Source organism: Haliotis rubra, unplaced genomic scaffold (genome assembly GCF_003918875.1).
Source record: "Haliotis rubra isolate DU_JTF1 unplaced genomic scaffold, ASM391887v1 Scf207, whole genome shotgun sequence".
In the NCBI taxonomy this organism is placed as follows: domain Eukaryota; kingdom Metazoa; phylum Mollusca; class Gastropoda; order Lepetellida; family Haliotidae; genus Haliotis; species Haliotis rubra.
In genome coordinates this window covers 736,473-748,872 of record NW_025766081.1, presented here as the reverse complement: position 1 = coordinate 748,872, position 12,400 = coordinate 736,473, and positions in this window count along the sequence as shown.

The following is a 12,400-nucleotide window of genomic DNA, read 5'->3' as shown; positions in this document are numbered from 1 at the left end:
ACATGAAAGCTTAACAACACTGCTTTATGCAAATCACGAAACAAAATCTCAAATGCATTCATATTTTGGTGAAATGCATCTTTTGCAGAAGAGTTAAATTGTTCTATATTCGCCCGTGCCGAAATAAACCAATAATAGTGATTTTGATGCCCAAAAGGTTGAAATACAATTTTTGCTTTGGGACAATGATACACCATTTAAAGTCACCATTTGTCAACTATTAAAACAAGAAACAACTGTTGTAGAGTGTGTAGAATTGTAAACTAATCCATTGCTATGATTTCATTTTCTGCTGATTTGAATGCGTGAAAACGTAAAACGTGTCTTTGATATTGTGAAAAATGTTTAGGAACATTTAAAATTATCTTTGTTAACATTTTTGCTTGCAAAGTAACATTTTTCCATTTTCTGTTTACACATAGCAATATCAATCGCCAAAACGCAGCAATATTTTAGCAGTATTTACATCCATTTCACATGTAGAATGATATATAGGGTATAAAGAAAGCCTAGAAGACAAGATCTGATACACAAGTACGAGAAATATGCCATGATTAACAGCTGAAGGGAGAGAAAGAGCCATTGGGATGTTGCAGATGGGGTGGACGGTACAATGTTGTTGCCAATGCCCTCGGATGCCACCGGATCACGGTTATCAGACTTATTCAGGGCTTCCAGACACACAGGGTCACCAACAGACCATGATGTGGACGTACACGCATCACAAACGCCAGCTGAAGATAGGTACCTCCGTCATTAAGGAAGGAGGTAATGTTTCTTTGGGGTTTAGTGTATACACGCTGTGAAAGAAATTCCCTGTAGTGCTGTAACAGAACGTTGAATTACGCTCACTTGTGGCCTCGGCCAGTATCGACGCCCTAACCCTGGGTCCCAGCGGTGCGCAACACTAGATCATGTGGCGAGACTGTGACATTTTAATTTCGGCTTTAATCCAAGGTTTGGGATATGAGGAGTGATAAGCAAGCCCTCTGGTTGATCAACGCTGCTAAATCTGCACATTCTTTATAAATTCTCGAGAATTTTCACTTTCATTGACTGCTTGACTTGGAAGAAATGCAATGGCTTCTCAAAAGAAAGCATCATTGTAAATGTCTCTTTAACAAACATCAACCAACCAGAGGGCTTGCTTCGACCACACCCCCGTTTTGTGCGGAAATATCGTCAGCCATTTGTGTCAAGATCGTTTAGTTGAGAGTCAAAATCGGGTTTCAATCGACTTGCGGAAATAACAATAAAGAATTGGTAGGTGTCATGAGTGGTGCCCGATAGGCCAATCATCCATGATTATGTTTACATTAAGTTTTATTCGATTGTATGCGACGGTAGTGTAGCGATCGGCAAAGCAGTCGGTTGGGGTGCACCGAAGTGTCCGGCCTTGTCATAATGTATTATACTATGAAGCATTTCGAGTCGGGGTCATCTCAAATATTTGTATATATTTTTATAAAATCTTTAATCCTCGCAAAGACACGAAGACCTGTGATTCGAACCCGGGTCTTCGGCGTAAGCGACATGGTAAGTCGACGACTCACATTACCACAAGCAACATCAAATACAATGCTTTACACTACTGCGACACCAAACCAAAACCTATTGTCAACATGAGATTGATATTAAACACAGCATTGTAACATCAAAACACAATAATGCGGATCTTTTCAGTATTTTTAATTAAAAGCTTTCTCATCAATAGATGGTCATACAAATGTCATACATTTCAATGTTAATGCTAAATACAAGCATATCTATATTGATAACACGATTATATATAACAAACATCACCACAGTATTTAACATTGTTTTCACTGGGGCGTACATGAATAGTCAATACAATGACAAAACGAGACAATACTAATACCACCAACACAAAATCATGAAGAGTTTAGCAAGTATAGATGCACTTTAAAGATTTCCTTGCTCGTGTATAAAGATATATTTCATGTATCATTTCAAGACTGACGTCAGCTACCTATTTCTTACATATACAATAAAATACTCATAAAGAGCCAACTATAAATCGTTAGATATAAGTATGTACACAGGCTTACATTTTATGCAAGTCCTTAATATGATGGGATATGTTTCAAAAGCACGAAAAACAAGATCTGCGGCTTTTCGTGCCATGCGTTTGCCACTTGTTTTGTATACTGCCAATCAATACTGGTTATAAAATGGCATTCCATTCACCGTCCTGAAGGAGAACTTCACCGACCTACAAAACAGGGGTGACTTGAAGTCAGATGTTGCCTGAAGTGTTTGTCGATGCTGGTTACGAAGAAAGGACCGATAAAATACATCAGAGCCCCTTTTCATTGTTCAACAACAATTCTCGTTGAATCAGTTGATGAATCATCATCTTTAATAGATGTCTAGTTGTACCCTGTTTATCAGGCTTGTTGGAATTTTCAGTGAAGGAGTCACTGCCGAACAATCGCCGAAGTCCCTGGTCAAACGACGTCATGCCATCATCAAAGCCTTGATGTGGCGCGCTGTTACCAGCCCTTGCTGTAGTACAGAGCCAAGTAAAAGAATGAAAACGGATGAAAACATTGCGCTCATCTCTTGCCTTCCTTGCCAACTGAATGAATCCTGGAGGGAGAAAAGAAATAATATAAGAATAATAATATCTGCATCACAATATCTGCATCACATTCTCGTGTAATTAAGTGAAGTCGATTCCAGGTTACTTTGTCTATACCACATCACATCACAATGTCCTTGTCAGTTTTACATATTGTATTGTAGTCACATCCTACTGGGCAAGGATTCTCCTTCTGGTTGTCCACAGATGTTACCAATGTATTTAGGGGTACTAACGACTTAGTCAACTGGAACACTGTATATAGTTTCCCTTTCTTTTTATATGGATCCGTGAAGATACAGTTTAGAATTGATCTTCAGCAACCCATGTTTGTCGTGAGAGGCAACTAACGGATCGGGTGGTTAGGCTCGCTGACTAGGTTGACAAACATGTCAACATATCATGCTGTTGATCACCGGATTGTTTGGTCCAGACTCTTTATCTATGTAATCGATAACAGTTATCTTTTATACATATGTGATAGTTATACGAATGATTTTTCTCAAATTTCAACAATGAATAATACAGTACCTTTATGAACGAGTATTGCTGCTGCCTGGTGGACACGAATCTGTGCTGCTTGTGGTGTGGTGTCACTGAGAACAGTGATGTTGCTCTTTACCTGGCACAGTTATATACGTCGCATTCGTGATAATTACCCCCTTTTATGACGTATTAACATAGTCATCCCCGTAGCGATGATAGTACAATTTCCGAACAAAGTCAAATCTCGCCACCTCTTGAAAACTGTGAATTACAAACTGTGAATCGAGTGAGAAAACAGTACATTTTTTTAACGCACTAAAATGTCCAGTGTTTTCAGCATCATACCCTTGCTGGCGGCTGGCAACAAAAGTCTGAGACCTACATCACTTCGACCTTTCCGCCAACATTACGCTGAAATAAATTGAAATATTTCAAAGACACTCATGAAGCATGTCCAGTGTTTTATAGGTTTTGAAATCCCGGGGTTAATTCCGATTCGAAATCTGAAATCTGAAATCAAAAACAGAGGGGAAAATTTAAAACCAACTGAGTCCTTTGTGCGAAGAATGGAAGACTGCAGTACTCGAAATGCTTGCACAAGTCTAGTTCAGTAAAGTTAGTTGTTTCCAAAGCAGAATTGGACGTGCGGAACCTTTTAATATGTTCATCACGTCTTCGTGACAACAACATAATCTTAGCTTTCGCTTTTAAAAACGTAAAAAATAATTTGTGTCTTCTTGAACTCTTCAGATGCTCTAGCACAAATCTATCTACGATAGTTTAGGAAAACAACAACGGGACAAGCAAACACGCTGGCACTAATAATATGGTACATGCCACTCCAAGACATTGTTCCACCGCCAATAAGGTCAGAGTGGCTGCGTGTTGACGTTCATCAGCGAAATCTAATGTTATTTCATTTTGTTTAAAAATGTGAGTGAGTGAGTTTAGTTTTACGCCGCACTCAGCAATATTCCAGCTACATGGCGGCGGTCTGTAAATATTCGAGTCTGGACCAGACAATCCAGTGATCAATAGCATGAGCATCGATTGGCATACGACGACATGTGTAAACCAAGTCAGCGTGCCTGACCACCCGATTCCGTCTGTCGCCTCTTTCAACAGAACAAAGGTTGCTGAAGACCAATTCTAACCCGGATCTTCACAGGTAATGAGAAGATAACAAATCTGAAGAAACACTACATAATTGTTAATATTAATTATCATCTTTAATTGTATTTACTCAGTCGCAATAACCAATCAGGATTATGGTAGTCGCAGTCGCTTGTGCTGCAACCGGGGAAAGTTACCACTTTGACCCTAACGTCACGAAAACAGGTGATAGGTGAAATCGGCCGACTGTAGCTATCGACTGGTCATATCAAGCACTGGGCTAGAAACATGTTACATGACACTTGGTTTCTAATTTTGAACTTTGTATGAATGTGTGCAATGATTCCCATCCTCTCAAACAACTGTACCCGTGAATTGGTCTTCACTAACCAATGCTTGTCGTAAGAGGCGACTAACGGGACCGGGTGGTCAGATCTGGTTGACACATGTCATGGTATCCCAATTGCGTAGAACGATGCTCATGCTATTTATTACTGCGTTGTCTGGCCCAGACTCCATTGTTTACAGACCATGGACCAGGATCTACCATGTGATGAAGATGTTTCAGTTTCAAAGCAGAAGGAAAGCTAGGCAAGGTTTCATAGTCACTGAGTCAACAAATTGAGAACCTCTCAAGTTCATCCTTTGCAATACTCTAAACAATACAAGCTGTCTGTGGAGAGGTCAAAAACGTTCACCTCTCCGACTCGGTATATTTCTTGTGGAGTGTTAAGGAAGACAGCAATCAGTCAATTTATTAAATCGTCAGTGTTGCTGTCCCAAGGCACAGAACACACGGCTCACATACACGCAGTGTTAGAGAGACTGTTGTCTGATTGACGAGTAACTTCTGTCAAAGTATCTCGTTGTTGGAAACAGAAGGGTAGAACTGCACCAAGCAACACATACATACCTGTGTATTAGTGCGGGTCCACATTGGTGATGATACCGAAAAGGTAAGCGTATCCTGCCCCACCGATGGCACCAGTCGTAAACATATGTTGTCTAGTCATTTGTTCACCTGGAATAATTCGGGAACGTATCAAAAAGTCAAAATAGGGAATTGCATCGCACATCATGTTTGTCAATGATGAATCAAATTTGGAAATTTCCTCCACATGTCTACCATAAAAGTTACTGAAAGCTTTACTCCTAACAATATTCCGTTGGATGTATTACTAAGTTAGGCTCAAACCCTTTCTCTGCCTAAGTTTAAACAACTGAGAGAATATCAACAAGAATATGTACAACACCGAACTAGACATGACGCTCCTTGTTCAATGTTGGCAGATGAATCGAAACATGTTGCCAAGGTTTCAAGTGCCACTTGCACCTTCTGGGATCAAACCCGATAGTTTATAATAGTTTCACAGCTGAAGTACTGGATATTGTAGAGTTCATATTCTTCTCTCTGATTCTATTTCCTGTCTAATGAACTCAATAAGTGTCCCCGTTAGCATGACAAGGTAAGGATGTCTTCAACGGGTGACTCAACTCCTAACTACATGTGCATAATCGGAAATACTCTAGGGGACGTCACCCATCCAATGCCAACCAAGTGAACATTTAGTTATACATACCTGGTTTGCTACCAGGGCATTATAAAGTTGAACATGAATATTTACTGAAACGAATAAGATCTACCGTCCTCTGTCCTTTGTGATGAGATTCACAGTCAAGTTGGGCTGAAGGCTTTTTCGTCACAAGGTACATTTTGTTTCATCTCCTTGAAAGGTTCATTTTAATATATATATATATAGATATAGATATATATATATAGATAGATAGATAGATATATATATATATATAGATATATATAGATATATATAGATATAGATAGATATAGATATAGATATAGATAGATAGATAGATAGATAGATATATATATATCACGGTAAGTCCCAAATACCTACTGTAAGATCTTTTAAACCTGAATTGTGAATTATTAAAGGTGGTGTCATTCAAAGCCTTATAGTGGGGTAAAAGATTTGTAACTCTACCATGTTATGCGAGACTATCTATAGGGAAATATACAACACTAACTGATGTTTTAGTTCCTTTTATATTTGTTCAATGTTTATCAGCAGTACGTGCAACAAACGTGTGGCGGAAATCCGCTGGAAATCAAGCAAGACAGCTCAAGCATGGTATGTCCAAAATACCCACTTTCAGATCTTTTAAATCTGAATTGTGATACTCATCTTTTCTATTGTCCTTTGTTTACAGATTCTTAAAAATAACGTTTCATCTCGATATGGCTGGAATATTATTTACAAGGATTATCGCTGTGGTCGAAGTTGGAGAATGTTTTTTGTGATTACAAGCATATTGGGTCTGCAGTAATAAAAATACACTGGTCCCATACTTGGTTGCAGATTTGCAAACCAAGGTTTCAAGAAAGTGTAGTATTAGAAATACATGTACTAATTTCATTGTTAAAGTTTGCTCAGCTTGAAAACTGAAATGTTTAATGTACATGTCTATGGAAACATAGAAAAATATGTGGATTTTGATAAGCAGTCTCTGTCACAGACAAAACTCAATGTCTGTTTTATTGACACCTATGTGTCTGCCTGCCTGTCTGCTAATGACAATATGCAATACACAACTTCAATCATTGACCACATGCAATTTGAACTTAACACCTATTAGGCTATACACCATAAACAAAATACATTGATTTTATGGCTCGTGCACCTGAGTTCTGTCTCTGTCACATTATGTAATTATACAGACAGGCAGGTGTGATACTTGTACACATGACATGTTATTATATCTATGGGTTGCAAACAAACTGCGTCCATTTTTCTCGGATGACTAGATCGGACGGAAACCGGTGCAAACTCAGATTGTCAGTTTCAAGTCCTGCGTTGTACTTGGACGAACGACAGTTTCCAGCCATGCAGTAGTTCACCATCTCAGAATTTGTTGATTGGATCGAACGCAAATACAGAGAGCATGTATTTACAAAACCCAACAGCTCTATATACATGTACATTCTTTATGGATAACAACTTCTTCTATTGTATATGATGCGACGTGTCGGTTGTCACTCTTGCTTGACAACGGTATATGAATCCATACCGAAACGTCGCATCATATACAATAAAAGAAGTTGTTATCCATAAAGAATCTTACTTTCTTATTACTCACCATACTTCTAAAATGCCAATCAAACAGATCATCTCTATATACACACAATGAGCGTATCGGCAAATGAACCAGCCAATGAAAGACTTCGTTACACACCCACCCACTCTGACTGGGTTCGCTCTCCCGGGTGATCCGTTTCGAGGGAGGTAAACCGAAGTATAAAATATTGCACTTTTGATTCGCGATTGTACGCTTATATTTTTTTTTTTGGGGTGGGTTTGTTTTGTGTGTTTTTTTTCACAATCAGCAATGTATATTATATGCCATGAATAAGTGATAATTGTGTTTTAATTATGTTTTTTTTGGGGTTGCATGTGACCTTTAACATTAGGCTACCACGCCGCTCCAAGGCCAGAAGGCGTCTGCTTGACTGGCCAGAAGGTGTGTCAAACGTAAGCTATGACTATGACTCCACGACTGAAAATCCGGGAAAGACCAAAAGCTCTCATTGAGGTAACTCCAAATGCTTCTGGGGAAACATCTTCCAGTTGCATGATACTATGACAACATCATAACTGCGAATGTACATGTGGAGGATGTGAGAAATACCTCTCCACCATTATCACGTTCAGATTTGCCAAAATACCTCAGTGAGTGAGTGATTGAGTTTAGTTTTACGCCGCACTCAGCAATATTCCAGCTATATGGGGCGGTCTGTAAATAGTCGAGTCTGGATCAGACAATCCAGTGATCAACAGCATGAGCATCGATCTACGCAATTGGGAACCGATGACATGTGTCAACCAAGTCACCCACCCGATCCCGTTAGTCGCCTCTTACGACAACCATGGGTTACTAAAGATCAATATTCTAACCCGGACCTTCACGGGTCAAAATACCTCAGAAACCTGAGGATGCTAAACCTGGTGAATGAGGATGCTGTTAAATGATTTCATGGCGCCTTAACCAGCTCGCCCACCGCGCCCCATAGTATGACAAGGTAAGTTTCATCAACGGGATGACTCAACTCCGATGCTGTTGAATGATTTCATGGTGACATAGGCATATTTCCGTGGTGAAAAAGCACAACATTCGTGTTATTTCACGATAAATAGCCCAAACATTCCATCGCAACGTCCCCAGCAGACAAGCGTGTTACGACGTAAATTGTAATTAAAACGTAAATTGTAATACTTTCAGCAAATTGTAATGACCGTTGACGTAAATTGGAATGAATATTGGTGTAAATTGTAATACGAAAATTGTACTAAAAATTGACGTTAAGTGTAATTATTTCAGTTGCAGTAAAATGTAATAAATATTTACGTAAATTGTAATAACAGGTTTAATCATTCGTGAATACGCGTGTGTTCATTTTTCGTTGCATTTCATACATCATATAAGCTTGTTAGGGCGATAACACAGGACACAAATGATGGATTTTGTTCAAATTTGGTACCAAGGTGTATTGGCTGGATTCACCAACAGCAGTTGAATTTAGTGACATTGAGGTCATTTTAAAGGTCACGGCGAAGATTTATTGGTTTTGGACAGACAAGGGTGTATGCTCAGCCCCTTTTTGTTTCAGATTTATATAAATGAATTAGTTAATGTAAAATATTGAAAGTGAATGTCGGTTTGGCGTCCAGCTACATCCAGATGATATTCATATTTACCTTCTTTAATTTGCTGATGAGACCTGCTGATATTTCGTTTGGGAACAGTGTGAGGAGTCTACAGTTTAAACTAGATATTCTTAGCAGGTATTGTTCAGAATTGAAATTGTCAGTCAATATGCATAAAACTAAAATTGTAGTTTTTAAGAATGGAGGCGGTTTATCTCGGTTCAAAAAGTGGTTTTATAACGGTAGAGTTGTAAAAGTGGTTTCGGGATATTCTTATCCTGGATTGTATTTTAGTAACAGGTTACAGTTGTGGAAAGCGTTTGACAATAGTTCTATTCAAGCCAGAGATTGATGTCATTACTTCTTAGCAGTATACATTCTTTGAAACCACACTCGCCTCATCTGTACTTCAAATTATTCGATACAAAGATAACACCCATATTCCTCTACGGGGCTGAAATTTGGGGGCTTAATATTATGGACGAACTGGAAAAGGTACATTTATATGCTTGCAAACGTTTTTAAATTTTAAGTTATCAACGTTGAATAATTGAGTATAAGCCGACTGTGGTAGATATCCTATTCAATTATCTGCTGTTTCAAAATGTGTTAAATATTGATTAAATCTTATAAACATGCCTGAATGCCGTTTGCCTCGAAAATGTTACTAGAATATGATGCGAACGTATGATGTGCAACCGGTGCCAGCTTGAATATCTGGACACAGTGTTTTTGACAGATTAAAATGGGAGTGTCCTTAAAAAAACAGCCCCGTCTAATATAAGTCAAGCAATCCACATCTTTGAATGTTGATTATGACGGGAAGTCATCCAATACTATACTGAACATATTTTATATGATATTATCTGAGGGCATACCATAATCCAAGAGATACAAAATGACAGATCGTTTTTATTTTCTGCAATTTTGTCAGAAATATTATACCCCAATGTGTTGTGATGACTAATATCTCATTAACCACATTACCCACATATGTGAAATTTTGGAAATAGCTTTGCTGTTAGTTCCTTCAAAATAAAATGGAAGCTTTTCAAACTTTGGACATCGAGAATATAACTATCCTGACTTTTGTAACGCCCCTCGTATTTTAAGTTCAATTACCGATTTCTTGTGAAACATACTCATGATACTGTATCCAAATTAAGGTTTTGTTTATCACGATTTAGTTCCCATAATTTCCATGGAAACGAACATTACTTTTGTTTTAGGAAACGATGATATACCTACTCAACCTCACTGCTTGCTTGATAAATGTCAAAGGTTCTTTCATCCATATTAAAATCCATCGCCAGCCTTTTTTTATTGGCTGATAAAAGGTTCGAAAATGTGAGTCAAAATGCATGATAGTATTTATTGGTGTACGTTACATATACCCGTTAGACCCCTACCCCTCTACATGTATTTGAGAATGTTGTATATATCCGCTAGACCCCCCAATCCTCTATAATGCATTTAAGTATGTTAGATATACTCTTTAGAACCCCTCTTTCAGCATGTCCCTACTCTACTGGTAGTTAAGTTTGTTTGTTTGAACATGTTTTATTCAGTATAGAAAGGGATTTCGCACAAGTTATTAAAATTCTGCTCCCGACAATTATTTAGTATATGGAAAACTTCATGTGATGGACAATGAACAGAGACAAGACATGTTACACATTAATTGAAGCCCTTACTAAGTACAATGAATTTATGGATTTGACTAAAAATATTTTCAATTATAGTTTGTGGCAGATTAAGGCTACGCTAATATCTACGCTAACTTTTAGTATTTCAAATCCTTCTATCAAATCAAACCGGCAGCTGACACATTTTAGAAAGAAGTGATTGTCATCTTTCACAAGAGTACAAAGTTAAGCTTTACTTTGAGATAAATTGACACGAAAAAGATCAGCATTTGAAGAACTACATGAGTGTGTAGACTATTAATCTTCCTTTCACCAAATAGGAAATATTTAGGAATTGTATCAATGTTTTTCAGATAATTTAAATTTAAATGATAGAAATGAATTGGTAAATTTTATTGTGGAGGAGAGATTATTCCATACACAAACACAATCATAGATAAATGACTTTGAAGAACTGTGAATCGAAACTTTGGAATAGCCAAATTGTATTGAGAAATAGTTTAAGTAGATGGTGGAAGTAAGTCTTTAAGATAATCAGGAGCTAGCATGTTATCAATTTTCTAAAGTTTCTGTCAAAAGCTTTTGAAATGTCCATACAAAATACCATACAGTAAAGGTGGCGATTATCTAGGGTTGAGCAAATATTATGATAAATTTCTGAGTTGAGAGTTGGTAGAATGACTAGCAGTAAAACCTGACTGGGATTTACTTAAAATGCTGTGTTCATGGAAATGGTTATGCAAATGCTTTACCATTATTCTTTCAAGAATTTTCCCATGGATATATAATAAACTAATAGGTCTGTATTTAGTTTGGAGGAAATTATCACCTTTTTTAAATATAGGAACAGCATTTCCTGTTTTCCACATTGGAGGAAGTACACAGTCACTCAGTGATATATTGTACAACAAAGATACCGGTTCAGTTAACACTCTCACGTTAATACCATCAGGATCACTAGATGTGTTTGCTGGTAAGGTCTTAATCGTATCGGATACCTTCATTTCGGTTACAATGACATACTGTTAACGCAGCGATTGCTAACAGGTGACAAAGTATTGCCGCCTTCATTAACATTTGAAACAGATACAAAATATTCATTTAATGTTTGAGCTTTATCCAAATCTGTAAAAACTAAACGTATCCCAGAATCATCAGTTACAAAAGGGGAAATGGGTCCCGATCACGTAGTACCTTTCAACAAAAATTAAAGATCTTCCAATATCCATCTGATTGAGTAGACTGAGATCATACAACGTTATCTAAATTAGAATAAAAGTTTCCCTGGGCTGTTCTTTTCAGATTATTTACTTTATTTATTTGCTTTTTTTTGTATTTAAATAGGTCAGAAGTATTAAGAGATCGAAATACCTTTTTCCTTAGACATACTCTTTTTAAAATATATGTTAGATATAACCGTTAGAAACCTCCTCTCCATCCCCCCACCCACACACCCCCACATACACATGTATATAAGTATGTTAGATATACCCGTTACAATCAATTCTTTCTTGAATTATCGCGATAACAAGCTTATATGATGTACGAAATGCAACGAAAAACGAACACACGCGTATTTACGAATGATTAAAACTGTTATTACAATTTACGAAATTGTTTATCACATTTTACCGCAACTAAAATATTTACAATCATTTTTTTTAATTACAATTTGCGTATTACAATTTACATCAATATTTATAACAGTTTACGTTTTATTAAATTTAGTTTAAGGATTATTACAATTTACTGCAAGTATTGCAATTTACCTTTTATTACAATTTACGTCGTAACAAACCGTAATACTGTCCATAAATGGTCTGATAGGAGATGGT